Raw genomic sequence first — 12,488 nt, 5'->3', positions numbered from 1 at the left:
ATGTAAATGAACATCAAATTTTACTTTTACAAAATAAAAATATTCCGTTAAGAGTGTGGATAATCGATTATATTAGTGAAAAGAATTATGTTTTTTTTTAAAATTTTTTTCAATTTCTTTATTTCCTATTTCTATTAAACCAAAACTTTTACTTTTATCTTATTTTTATTTATTGTTTTTTTCTTTTTCTTATTTTTTTCCATTCAAAGTTTTGATATTTCTTTTCTTCTTGCCAAATCTACCCATAACCGTAACATTAAAACACATTAAAATGGTAGTAATTTATGAGTTTGATTAGGGATGATGATGTTGTAAGTATCTCTTTTATTATTTTTTTATTTACTTTTAAAGTAAAAATTTATTCATGTCCCTATGTTTAATGGATATAAAATTCGTGTTTCATTTTCATCGGATTTATATTTTCTTCTTTTCAATGTCAAATGTTAAGAAATAAGTTATATTTAAATAAATATCAAATCAGAATATCAAATAACAATTAGATAAAAGTTAAATATTTATATAAAGGTATAATTACCTTTTTATCCCTACATTAAGGGTCAATAGTCAATTTAGTTTATTGGTTTTAAAAAAAATAAGTAGTGATAATGTGACACATAAAATGACATAGTTATGTAAAGATGTACTCCACTTGTAATCCAAAGTGTATTCTAACACTCTTATCTCTCCTCACTCCATTCTCTCCCATGAGAACCCTAACCCTTCTCAATCTTCTTCCTCTATCTCTTTCCTGTCGTTCAATCACTACCTCACTAACCTCCTCGAACCTGAAAATCAATTCCCCATTTTTTGAATTTGACTCCAAATCCCAAATAATCAATCTAAACACTCTAAAACTCCTCACATCTTGAAAAAGGTTCGATGTTTAAAATTAGAAATTTGTGAAAAAAAATTCTTTCTTTTCTTTCACTCTTTTCCACTCTCACACCAAGCGCCATCGGAGAGTGGCTAGATAATTTTTTTCTCAATCATATTAATGTTTATATCAGGTAGAAGATGACAAGAAAAATATGTAAGAATTTATTGGATTATTATATTTGTTAATTTTTATTTTTTTTTATATTTTATTTGACACTGTAATAATCACTACTATTTTTAAATACACATTAATTTGTATTTACCATGACCTTTAAATTCATATTTAATATTAATTTATTTTAAATGGGCTTATTTTCTATACCGATTAACAAGAATATGGTTCCAAAATTCTGGTCCTTTCTCATCCGCACTCCTTCAACAAGTACTAAGCTTAGCTTCGTTTTACATGTCCTAGACAAACTCAAAGTTAAAATTGTTATTCCCTTTTTGTACTTGTGCTTGTTCCCTTCTTATAACTTTGCTTTCACATTGGTGAATATTTTTATGGTGATTCAAGCACCGAATTGAAGGATGGTATAGTAGTATATAAGCCTATTTGGTCTTATCACAAAGGGGGGACTCCAGAGAAAAAATGTTATTGTTCTGCAATACACCATTGGAGAAGAAGCCACACTTAATTACTTAATTTGTTTAGGATTGTAAGTGTGGAGAAGAGTGATGGCTATGACGTTGACGACATGTTTCATAAAAAGGTAGAGAAGGGGTTTTAGTGAGGATGAAGATGAGACTCTCACATGGGAGGATGGATGGATGGAAGAAAAGGGTGTTGGATTACATGTGGAGTCCACATGTGCATAACAATGTCACTCTGTGTGCCACATCATCACCAATTAACGTCGTTTATACAAATTTAACAAAAGGGACCAAATTCCATACCTTTTAAGAAAACTTAGGATGAAATTGATTTTCTTAAAAACCATTAGACCAAATTGACTATTGGCCCTTAATGTGCCAAAAAGGTAATTATAACGAGTAAGAATGATCAAATGTGTTCTTTAGAAACTATTTGATTTGATGAAATTAAAGATTGCATTTCCTGAAATGTAATACACCATTTGAATGAAATCACACAAAGATTTTTTTTAATCAAGGTGTTGATGGGAAGGAAAATATCTTGGAGATTTGAGTAAACTTTGTGGATAACTCTTGTAGTTCTAGGTTGGTAAACAAACTAGCCTTAAAAGTTACACCCTATCAAAATCTTATAAACTTCAATGGATAAAAAGTGATAGTGGTATAGTAGTTAATCAACAAGTGAGTTTTCAATTTTCATAGGCAAATGCAAAGATGAAGTTTATGTGATATAGTTTCTATGGAAGTTAGACATTCTACTTGGAAGGCCATGAAAATTTGATAAACAAACTATTCATGGTGATTTCACCAATAAGATAAGTTTCATTCACAAGGGTAAGAAAATAGTCTTGAGTCCTCTCACACCTCAACAAGTGAGAGAGGATCAAATAAAAAGGAAAAATAAGCTTGAAGAGGAGAAAAGAGAGAGAAAAAAAAGTTAAAAACTCTCTCCCACACCTAAAGTAAAGGGTGAGAAGGAATTGGGTTTGGAGGTTTGTGTCCTCTCCAAAGAAGTGGTTCAAAAAAAAAAAAAAAACTTTGAAAAATAAAAATAATAAACCCCTTTTAGTTGAACACTCTCTTTTCCTTTTCTATTGCAAAAATAAACTTGCTCTACAAGTCATGAACTTGATTCTCTCGCACATGGGGTTCAGAAAATATTAAAAGAGTTTGATGATTTGTTTCCTAAAGAGGTGCCTCGTGGACTTCCACCTTTGAGAGTAACAAAACATCCAATATACTTACTTCTTGGAGCAAGCCTACCCAATAGGTCAACTTATAGAACTAACCCTCAAGAGACTAAAGAGATAAAAAAATCAAGTAAATGAATGTTGAAGAAGCGTTGGGTTTAGAAGAGTCTTAGTTCTAGTGTTGTTCCTCTGTTATTGGTCCTTAAGAAATATGGGTCATGGGGAATGTGTACATATTGTATGACCATCAACAACATCACTGTAAAGTAGAAGCATCCAATCCCTAAGTTAGATGATGTTTTCGATGAGTTACATGGAGCTAACATATTTTCTAAAATTAATCTTAAGAGTGATTATCATCAAATAAGAATTAAAGAAGGACATGAATGGAAACTGTTTTAAAGACCAAGTTTAGATTATATGAATGATTAGTCAAGCCTTTTTACTTAAGCAAACTAAGAAAACTAAGAAAAGAGGAATAAATTTCTTCATTGAAAGAAAACTAAGAAAAATGTTTCTAAAGGAAAGGTAAAGCAACAATACCCTTTATTTTTCTTGCAAAAGTTATTATATGAAAAACTAAGGGTCATTGTTTTCAAACGATATTTTTGTCCACTTTGTTTTAGCAATTGCTTTGTGCTATACAACAACAAAACAAAGTGATTTTTTGTAAAATTTTGAGAAGAAAAGCTAAATTCATTACCTTTCTAGGAAGAAAAGTTCAAAATTTTTCAAGTCTTCTTAATATTTTCTTTCTTATCTCTTTCCTCTAGAGGTTTATTTAATTAACTCTCATTCTTTTTAACATCTTTTGTGTTTTTTCTATCTCTTTTCTTCTTCAAACCTTTTTTTTTCATTTTCAATTTATTCTCTCTCAGTTGTTGAGGTGTGAAAGGACACAAAATTATATTTTCTTATTTGTAATTGTTTTTGTTTCTAGATTGGTTATCCAAGTTTGTAATCTCGATGATCAATAGTTGATAAAGTTATAGATCCTCTCAGGGTGTGAAAGTTGATAGGACCGTATATCCTTTTAATATTAAGTGTGTTGTATATCCTCTTGGAAAAATTCAAGAGTTGATTGTTGTATAACTTTTGAAAAAGTTAGAGGAATCAACAATTCTCAGGTTGAATTACTAAAACTTGAGTATGATCAAGAAGATCTAAACCATTGTAAATTCTTGTGTGCTTTATTTCTTGATTTCTCTATCCTTTATATTATTGAACTCCTTTTCTTGTATCAATTTAGATTCCATTTAAAAGTGCATTCTATTTTTTAATTTTCAAGGTTTTGAAAAGGAATCCCAATAAAGTGATAATTTTCAGAATATTTTTATAAAACTAATTCAGCCCCTCTTGGTTTTAACTTAGCCATTATTTATTTTAACAATTGACCTTAGAGTTTATTTTTAAATTTAATCAAAACAAAGATCTTGTCTTGAATGGCTTTGATAAATCCTTTTTCCTTTTCTGAGGAGGCTGAAATAAGACCACCTTTGTTTTGTGGGAAAAATTTCTTGGACTAGAAAAACTGAATGAAACAATTTACAGAATCAATTGGTTACAAGAATTGAACTTTTATTGTAACTAATGAAGTGCAAACTGAGGTATATGAACAAGAAGCATAGGTAAAAATAGAGAAAAGAACCTCATATTTCAGCACTATCTATGGATATCTGCATAAATATTCTCTCCTACCAGAAAAAGTGAAGGTGGTCTCCACATGTTCAAGTAAGTAAAGTGTAGATCCAAGAATTTATAATATTTTCAAATACAATAATAGCCTATTAGACACTTTGATTATCTAATATATTTTAAGGATGTACAAATTTTTGTTAGAATATATATACATACACACATATATATATATATATATATATATATACATATATTATTTGGCTTTGTCATAAACTTATACAATTCTCAAAACAAGAGACTATTTAATGAGTCTCAATCATAAAATCATCTATTGACATTTAGACAGGTCAAATTTGGACTAGACGATAAAACCTTGACTAGATTGTCAAACTTGGACGGTCATTTAATGATGTAGATAAAATTGAGCCATTCTCATTATTTTATCATGCCACCTCAACCTTTACAATTGCAACTAATCATTGGGATCTAAATAAATTCAAAACTAAACAATTCAAATGGAACCATAAGCAGTTATTACAAAAACCCTATAAATAAACCCTATAAATAAACCCTATAAATAGAGGCCATGGGTCACAATCTCAGCACAAGAAAACAGTGAGAAAAAACAAGGAGATAAAAAGAAGAAAAGGAAAAGAAAGAGTAAAATAGGTTTCAAATTATGTGTGTGTGTTTGTGTGTATGTCAAAGTCTGTCTACATGCAAGCTAAAAATAATATATATTTATGAAAGAGTAGAAAAAGTAAAGCACGTAAAGAAAAGACGCAAATGCAAGAAAAATAGATGAAGTTTATCATAAGATAACTACAAGAATGTCTACAAGTCCCAAGAGTTGACTCGAGCATCCCAATGATGATTCTAACACATTGAGTCAACTATCAAAGATTTTATACTCAATGTGGTGTTAACACTATTACATAAGGGAGTTACATAAATAATGTCCTTCACATAATAGTTAGAGTACTACAAAGAAAGTTGTCGACATAAATTCAAACTTGTTTTAGAAAGTGATGACATAAATATAAAAGAATAACATGTAATCTATAACGATCTTTTAGGACATCTATAAATAGAATTCATGACATGCAATAATGACTAATATTTGAAGTGAATGCAGTATATACGACTTACATGAAACATTGCATGACAAAAGATTAGAAACTTCTAAGTGTTAGTTTATAAATCATCTACTAGACAACATGAGAGACAAACTTTTATTTGTAAATCCTTCACTTGTGTAAAGTTAGTTTCTAGAATTAGGAGTGTATATTTGATATCATATCTCTGAGAGTATCCTTTCAAATAACTATTGTTATCTTTCCAAGAGTAGCATGGCGAACTCAGTTAAGAGTGCATTTTGTCCTTAGCTTGGAGTGATATACCATAGGCATGCATCATCGCATGATGAGATAAATGATAAAGATAATACTTGTATCATTGATTGATTAATAGAATCTTTACTGTTGGTAGCTGGACATGACACAAGTTAAGGCAAAACAGTATGAAAACAAACTTGATCACTATTATTTTTGTTGTATGTGTATAAACCCTTAATAATTTTATAAACACTTGTGAACATTTTCTAAAACTATTAGACAACCCCATACAACTTGTAATAGATAACTTGCTACGAAAAGTTTTTTAAAATGCTTTTTTCTTTTTGTATAATGTATTCCTTTTAGCTAACTTTTTATTTCACTTGCACGTTGTAGCACATTTGTTTTAGGTTTCTTGGCCATTGATACGTCTATGGTTTGCACAAAGTACATGTAATTGACTAGATGATCTTATTGATGACTAATATTTTGGTAATTCGCCTTCTGTTTTGATCAAATAGTTAGATGAAATTAATAGTCATTCAAAACAATATTATTTATTATGGTTAAAACACTTAGAATAAATCAATTTTGTTAAGACCTGTACTAGACAATTGAAGACTAGACTATAAAAAATACACTGGTCAGAGTAGACAATTGAATCTTATTCATGATTCTTGGGCTAATACCGTTGTTGGTTGTCCTATCTTAATGGTAATAATGCTCCTGGTCCTGATGGTTTTGGTGGTATTTTCTATCATTCTTGTTGGAAAATTATTGGAACAAATGTTTGCAAAGCTGTTCAACAATTTTTTAAACAAACTTGAGTTCTTTGTGGAATAAATAGTAATGTGGTATCTCTTATTCCTAAGATTCAGGGTGTTGAATCCATTAAAGATTACAAAGCGATTGTTATTGCTAATTTCAAATTTAAGATTATTTCCAAAATACTTGCGGATAGGCTTACAATTGTGGCTGCTAAAATCATTTCTCCTAATCAATATGAGTTTGTGTAGGGTAGATAGATTCAAGATTGTATTGATATTGCTTCTGAAGCTATTACATGCTTTCTGAAAAGGTTAGACGAGGTAATGTGGCTTACAAAGTTGATATTCAAAAAGCATTTGACACTCTGAGTTGAAAGTTCTTATTATTAGTTTTGACACGTTTTGGTTTTCATCCCTTGTTTGTCGGTTGGATTAGTACAATTCTCCGTTTAGCTATGCTTTCTATCTGGATAAATGGTAGGTTGATGAGTTTTTTTCCTTGTAGTAGAGGTGTCAGACAAGGAGATCCATTGTCTCCTTTAATTTTCTATCTTGTAGAGGAAGTTCTCAGTAGATCTCTAAGCTTCTGAATGATAAGAAGATTCTGCATATGGCTAGTCCACAAGGTTATGTCACTCCCTCTCATATTTTATATACTAGTGACATATTTGTTTTCTCTAGGGCGAATAATAAGTCTCTTAGAAATTTTAGTGTTTTTTTTTAAATATATGGAGATTTTTCGGGTCAATATGTTAATAATTCTAATAGTAGTTTTTTCACCATGGATAATTCTGCAAGATTTGCCACCAAAATTCAACGTCTTTTTTCTTGTAGTCGTTGTTTACCTTTTACTTATTTAGGAGTGCCTATTTTTGTTGGTGCTCCAAAGTGTTGATTTCTTCAACCTTTGACTGATAAAGTCAAATTGAAGCTAGCATATTGGAAAGGTAATCTCTTAGCATGATGGATCAGATTCAATTGGTTAATACGGTGGTTAATGGATTTCTAGCTTATAGCTTTAATATGTATAAATGACCCGTTTCCCTTCTTAAGCAAGTTGAGCAGTGGTGTATAAATTTTATTTGGACTGATGATATTATGAAAAAAGGCATAACTATAGTTAATTGAGCTAAGATTTGTTCTCCTCTTGACAATGGAGATTTGAAGATTATTAACCTTCTTTATGAAAATAACACATATCTTCTTAAGCTTGCTTGGAATTTGCTTATAGCAACAAACCTCGGTCTTTTCTCCTAAAAGACATAGTTCTTAAATCAAAATATAATTTTAGAATGGTTTATAGATCCTCATCTACTTGGCCTGGAATTAAACATCTTGTGACACTATTCTTGAACATACTTCTTGGACTGTTAGTACATGTACTTTTATTAATTTCTAGAGTGATAAATGATGTTCTACTACTTTTTCATCAAATATTGCAAGGTTATTTGATGGTGCTAGCATTCCAGATACATTCTCTTAGTTTTGAACTGGTTGTGATTGGAATATTCCCTTGTCTTTACAACAGATGCCTCATTTTATTAATCATATCATGGTTAGGGAGGAACATGATACTCCTAATTGGATTCTGGATGAGTTTGGTCGTTTCACTCTTAAATTGACTAGGAATTTTTTCTTGGAACCAGGAGTTCCCTGTGGTTAGGGTAAATTCATTTGGTCTTCATATATTTCGCCTTCCAAAACTCTAGTACTCTGGAAAGTTTTTCACGGGCGGCTTCCTACAGATAATCATATTCAAAATAAAGGTTTGCATATATGTCCTATGTGTACGCTTTGTGAAAAGTACGAGGAATCTATTCAACATTTATTTTTTGAATGTTCTAATGCTTTGCATATTTGGAGTTGGGTTCGGTAGATTTTTCTTACTTCTCATTAATAAGGATGATCTTCTTTCTTTTATTAAGAGTGATGGTAGTCCTTTGGTTAAATTGATTAAGCTTGTTGTGATAATTTTTTCTAATTGAATGATATGGCGTATGAAGAATTATGCTAGATTTCAGGATAAAATTGATGTTTTTAGGGCTATTTCGATAATTGAAGATTTAACTTGTCTAGTGGGAAATTCGTCTAAAGTTTCAATGAAGAATGATATGATGAATTTCAACATGGTTAAGTTTTTTGGTATTAATACTCGTACTGGTAAAGTTTTTCATCCTCTTCTTGATAGATGAGAGTTCCCTTCACCAGGTTGGGTTAAAATTAACACTGATGGGATTGCTAGGAGATATCCTTGTCTTGCTACTTGTGGAGGTATTTTCCATGGAAGTATAAGAGAGTTTATTGGTGCTTTCTCTGCGTTTCTTGAAGCCTAGACTACTATGGTTGTTGAGTTTTCTGGAGTTATACATGTTATGGAGGAAACTCAAAAGATGGGATTTAATGTATGACTTGAATGTGATTCTGCCTTGGTTTGTGTTGCATTTACTGCTAAAACTAATGTTTCATGGATGCTTCGTAATCGATAAAATATTTGTCTTAATTACTACGGGAAAATCAAGTTTAGGGTTACTCATATTTTTCGTGAAGGGAATGCGTGTGTTGATAAGTTGACTAATTTGAAATTTATTCATAGAGAATCATTTCTTTGGTATAATAGGCTTCCATCTAGTCTGTTCTTAGACTTCTTTGTGAATAAGTATAGTCTTTTCATGTATCATTTTTGTTAACATATGAGTTTTGGTCTAGTCCTCCCATATTTTTTTCATGTGATAACATATGATCGTTGTTACTTGAAGTGCGAGTCTAACTGACATGTCAAATTACATATAACATGAAAGCTTTTATATAAAAAAGTTATTTCCTATATTTATTATTACTTTTTAATTTAACTCAATAAATAAAGAGTTGAGTATTACAACAATCACATTAAAGAAGAATGAAAAATAAATAATTTAGAGTTATATTAGGGGGTTTTGATAGAAAGTTTTAGTTTTTCGGAAGTTGGAATAACATGTTTTTCTTATGTTTGATTTACCTTTTAAAACAATAATAATTCCATAAAATAATATTTACCGAGAATAATTTTTTACTAAGTTTTTCACAAACTCATTTTTATGATGTAAAAATCTAACTTTATTAATTTAAATATTTTTTTATTAAAAAGTCACATTACTTTTATTAAATCGTAATGATGACAAATTGAGATTTTAATAAAAAATAATATATTACTCTTTAATTTCTGTAAAATTTATATAAATATTTTTATAGTGTTTTTGACCAATCAAATATATTTTAATCATATCTTAAAGTTAAGAGATTGCTAAGATTTCTGATTTCCAAATATGTAAGCATTTTTATCTTATATACATGTCCTCTCAAAGTAATTTGGTCCCTTATCTTTATTTATAGATGCTTTCATAAAATTATTAATTCACTAGTAAATGGCTTGAGTATCAAATTATAGAGAAATTTATTACGGAGTGGACTTTAAGCCTAACTCAACCCCATAAAACCGGCTCTAATCTCTCTAGTCGATGTGGGATCTCCAACACACCCCCTCACGCCGAGACTGCCAACTCGTGCGTGAGACTATATATTTTGGGTGGTCCGATAGCGGCCCGATAGCGGGTGGCACGATAGGCCCAACACAAACACTCGCTAGGATAGGCTCGAAATGGCTTTGATGCCATATTACGGAGTGGACTTTAAGCCCAACTCAACCCCATAAAACCAGCTCATAGGGTTGAGGTTTGCACCCACTTATATACAATGAAAGGCTCTAATCTCTAGTCGATGTGAGATCTCCAACAAAATTTGTAAAGAAAAGGCTATTTGGGAGGATTTGCAAATACCTTATCATATAAATATTATAATGTAACCCTATTAATGTAAATAGATCAGGCTATCTTACAAGAACATATGAACCTGTTTACTTATGGCCAAACCAGACGAAAGTGGTTTTAGCAAATAGTATAGACTTAAACTTAAAATCTATTTTGTTAAAAAGTTTAAGTTTCGGTTATTCAAAAATACTTTTATGTCTAATATTATTTAATTGAATATATATAATCATAATTTATTATTATTAATTATAATAAATTTATTATAATGTATTAAAATGATATATTTATTTATATTTTTTCTATTAATCATGGTCTACATAAAAGATTAAATTTTATGATATTATTAATGAATTTATACACTCTATTCAAGGACCGTATTACAAAATAATTTTTTAAATGAGTAAGTTATTGTGCTATATTGTATATATAATTAATGCATGTATTACATAATATAAGAAAATTGTAATTACTAATGAACACATTTGTCAATAATAAAAATAGCCTACTATAATCCTATAAATGCTGGTATGTCAGATTGGATTTTTACGCAGACCAAGACTAATAGGATGCCTAAAATTTTAAGAAACATATACGAATATCAAAAAACATATAATTGAAAGCAAGAGTTGAATCTTGCCTTACATGGATTTGAACTCCTAATGAAGCTTAATTACAAACACTATTTGCACTTAAAAATTAAGACATAATTCTTTATTTCTATAAGTACAATAAATACAAAATAAAAACACTATTTTTTAAAATAAATAAGAATGTTGTATCTTATCATACTTCTAGATATTTTTTTTTAGAATTGTGTTTTCTTACTGCTTTTCCCTTTCTTTACTCACGCACGCAATAAATATATATATAAAGACGAAGCCATAAATTGGTGAAGTTGAAAGTTTAATTTATAAATAAAAGTGAATCCGTGAGTAGCAAAATATTGGTTGGTCCCTGATTAGAAGAATGCATGCTTACGATGTATGCACGTGTTTATTGAAACTCTATTTTGTTTAGAAAAGTTGTGACAAGTGCAGTCCTAAAAACTGGAGTTATGAAGAATTTGGAAAGAATGAGAAATATTTGAAATTGATCCTTTTCAAAAAGTGGTGATTGCAAAACTCAAAACTAGATATGATTGTGGCTCCAATTTAACGGGAAAACTCCATATTGACTAAAGTGGGGTTTAGGTTTTTTTATGATTTGTAAGAAACATGTTGGGATGGGAATGTGATCCATTGCCCCACCTTCACCCTCTAACCAAAACTTTGCTTTACTTTTTTCTTAATTTCCACAAATGCAGCATTTTGGGATTGGGTTTAGGATCATCATCATATGCCCTCCCTTTCATCCAAGACTAATATTTTTAAAATGTTTATTAAGTTTAATGAACTTCATAGTTTTTATATTTTCAATTCAAATTTTATTAAAAATATTCTTTTAGAGCTCAAAATATATATTTTTTTCAAGTATTCTTCATTTGATTTTTATTGTAAATCGGAATTTGTTACTTTCATCTTTTTATTCACAATTTATTGATTAACTCAGTCATGTTCCCTCAAATATCTTTTAATTAGAAGACTATTTGAAAAAGATAATTTTTTTAATAAAGATTCAGTTTAAAATATCAATTATTTTATATTTAAAATTTAGTAAATTATTATTATTATTGTAAGTATTTGAAAAAGTAAATATACATTTAATTTACTGATCAACTGCCTCGTTTATTCTCGAATATATTGTAACTGGCATGTTATCTAAGAAAAAAAAATAATTTAATTGAAAATATTTAAATTTATGAAATATAAATTTAATTAATTTTTTATTATAATTATTTGAAAAAATATATAGAACTAAAGTTATAAGTAATCCATTAAAATACAACTAATAACTTAATATATATATATATATATATATATATATATATAGATAGATAGATAGATAGATAGATAATTTTTAAAAAATATATAAGAAAATAAAAAAAGGGCTATGATAAAATTCTTGCTGGTTTTCTCAAGCTTGGTGCAAGAGAAAGGATTGAAGTTAAAAGTTTGAAACCCACCTCTTTATGTTATGTATTTACATGTGTAGTTAACTATATATGTGACCATCAATAGCTTCATTAATGACATTGTTATTCAGTTGCGAAACGAAATTAATGTTAGGTATACATATTAATGACATGTGAGATGGTAAATAATTTCATAGAATTATTAATTGTTAATGAAGCGAAGATAATCATATGTAGATATAATGTGATGGTAAATAAGTTTATGATATTATTAA

Source organism: Phaseolus vulgaris, unplaced genomic scaffold (genome assembly GCF_000499845.2).
Source record: "Phaseolus vulgaris cultivar G19833 unplaced genomic scaffold, P. vulgaris v2.0 scaffold_17, whole genome shotgun sequence".
Classification (NCBI taxonomy): domain Eukaryota; kingdom Viridiplantae; phylum Streptophyta; class Magnoliopsida; order Fabales; family Fabaceae; genus Phaseolus; species Phaseolus vulgaris.
Note: the sequence above shows the minus strand (reverse complement) of the source record.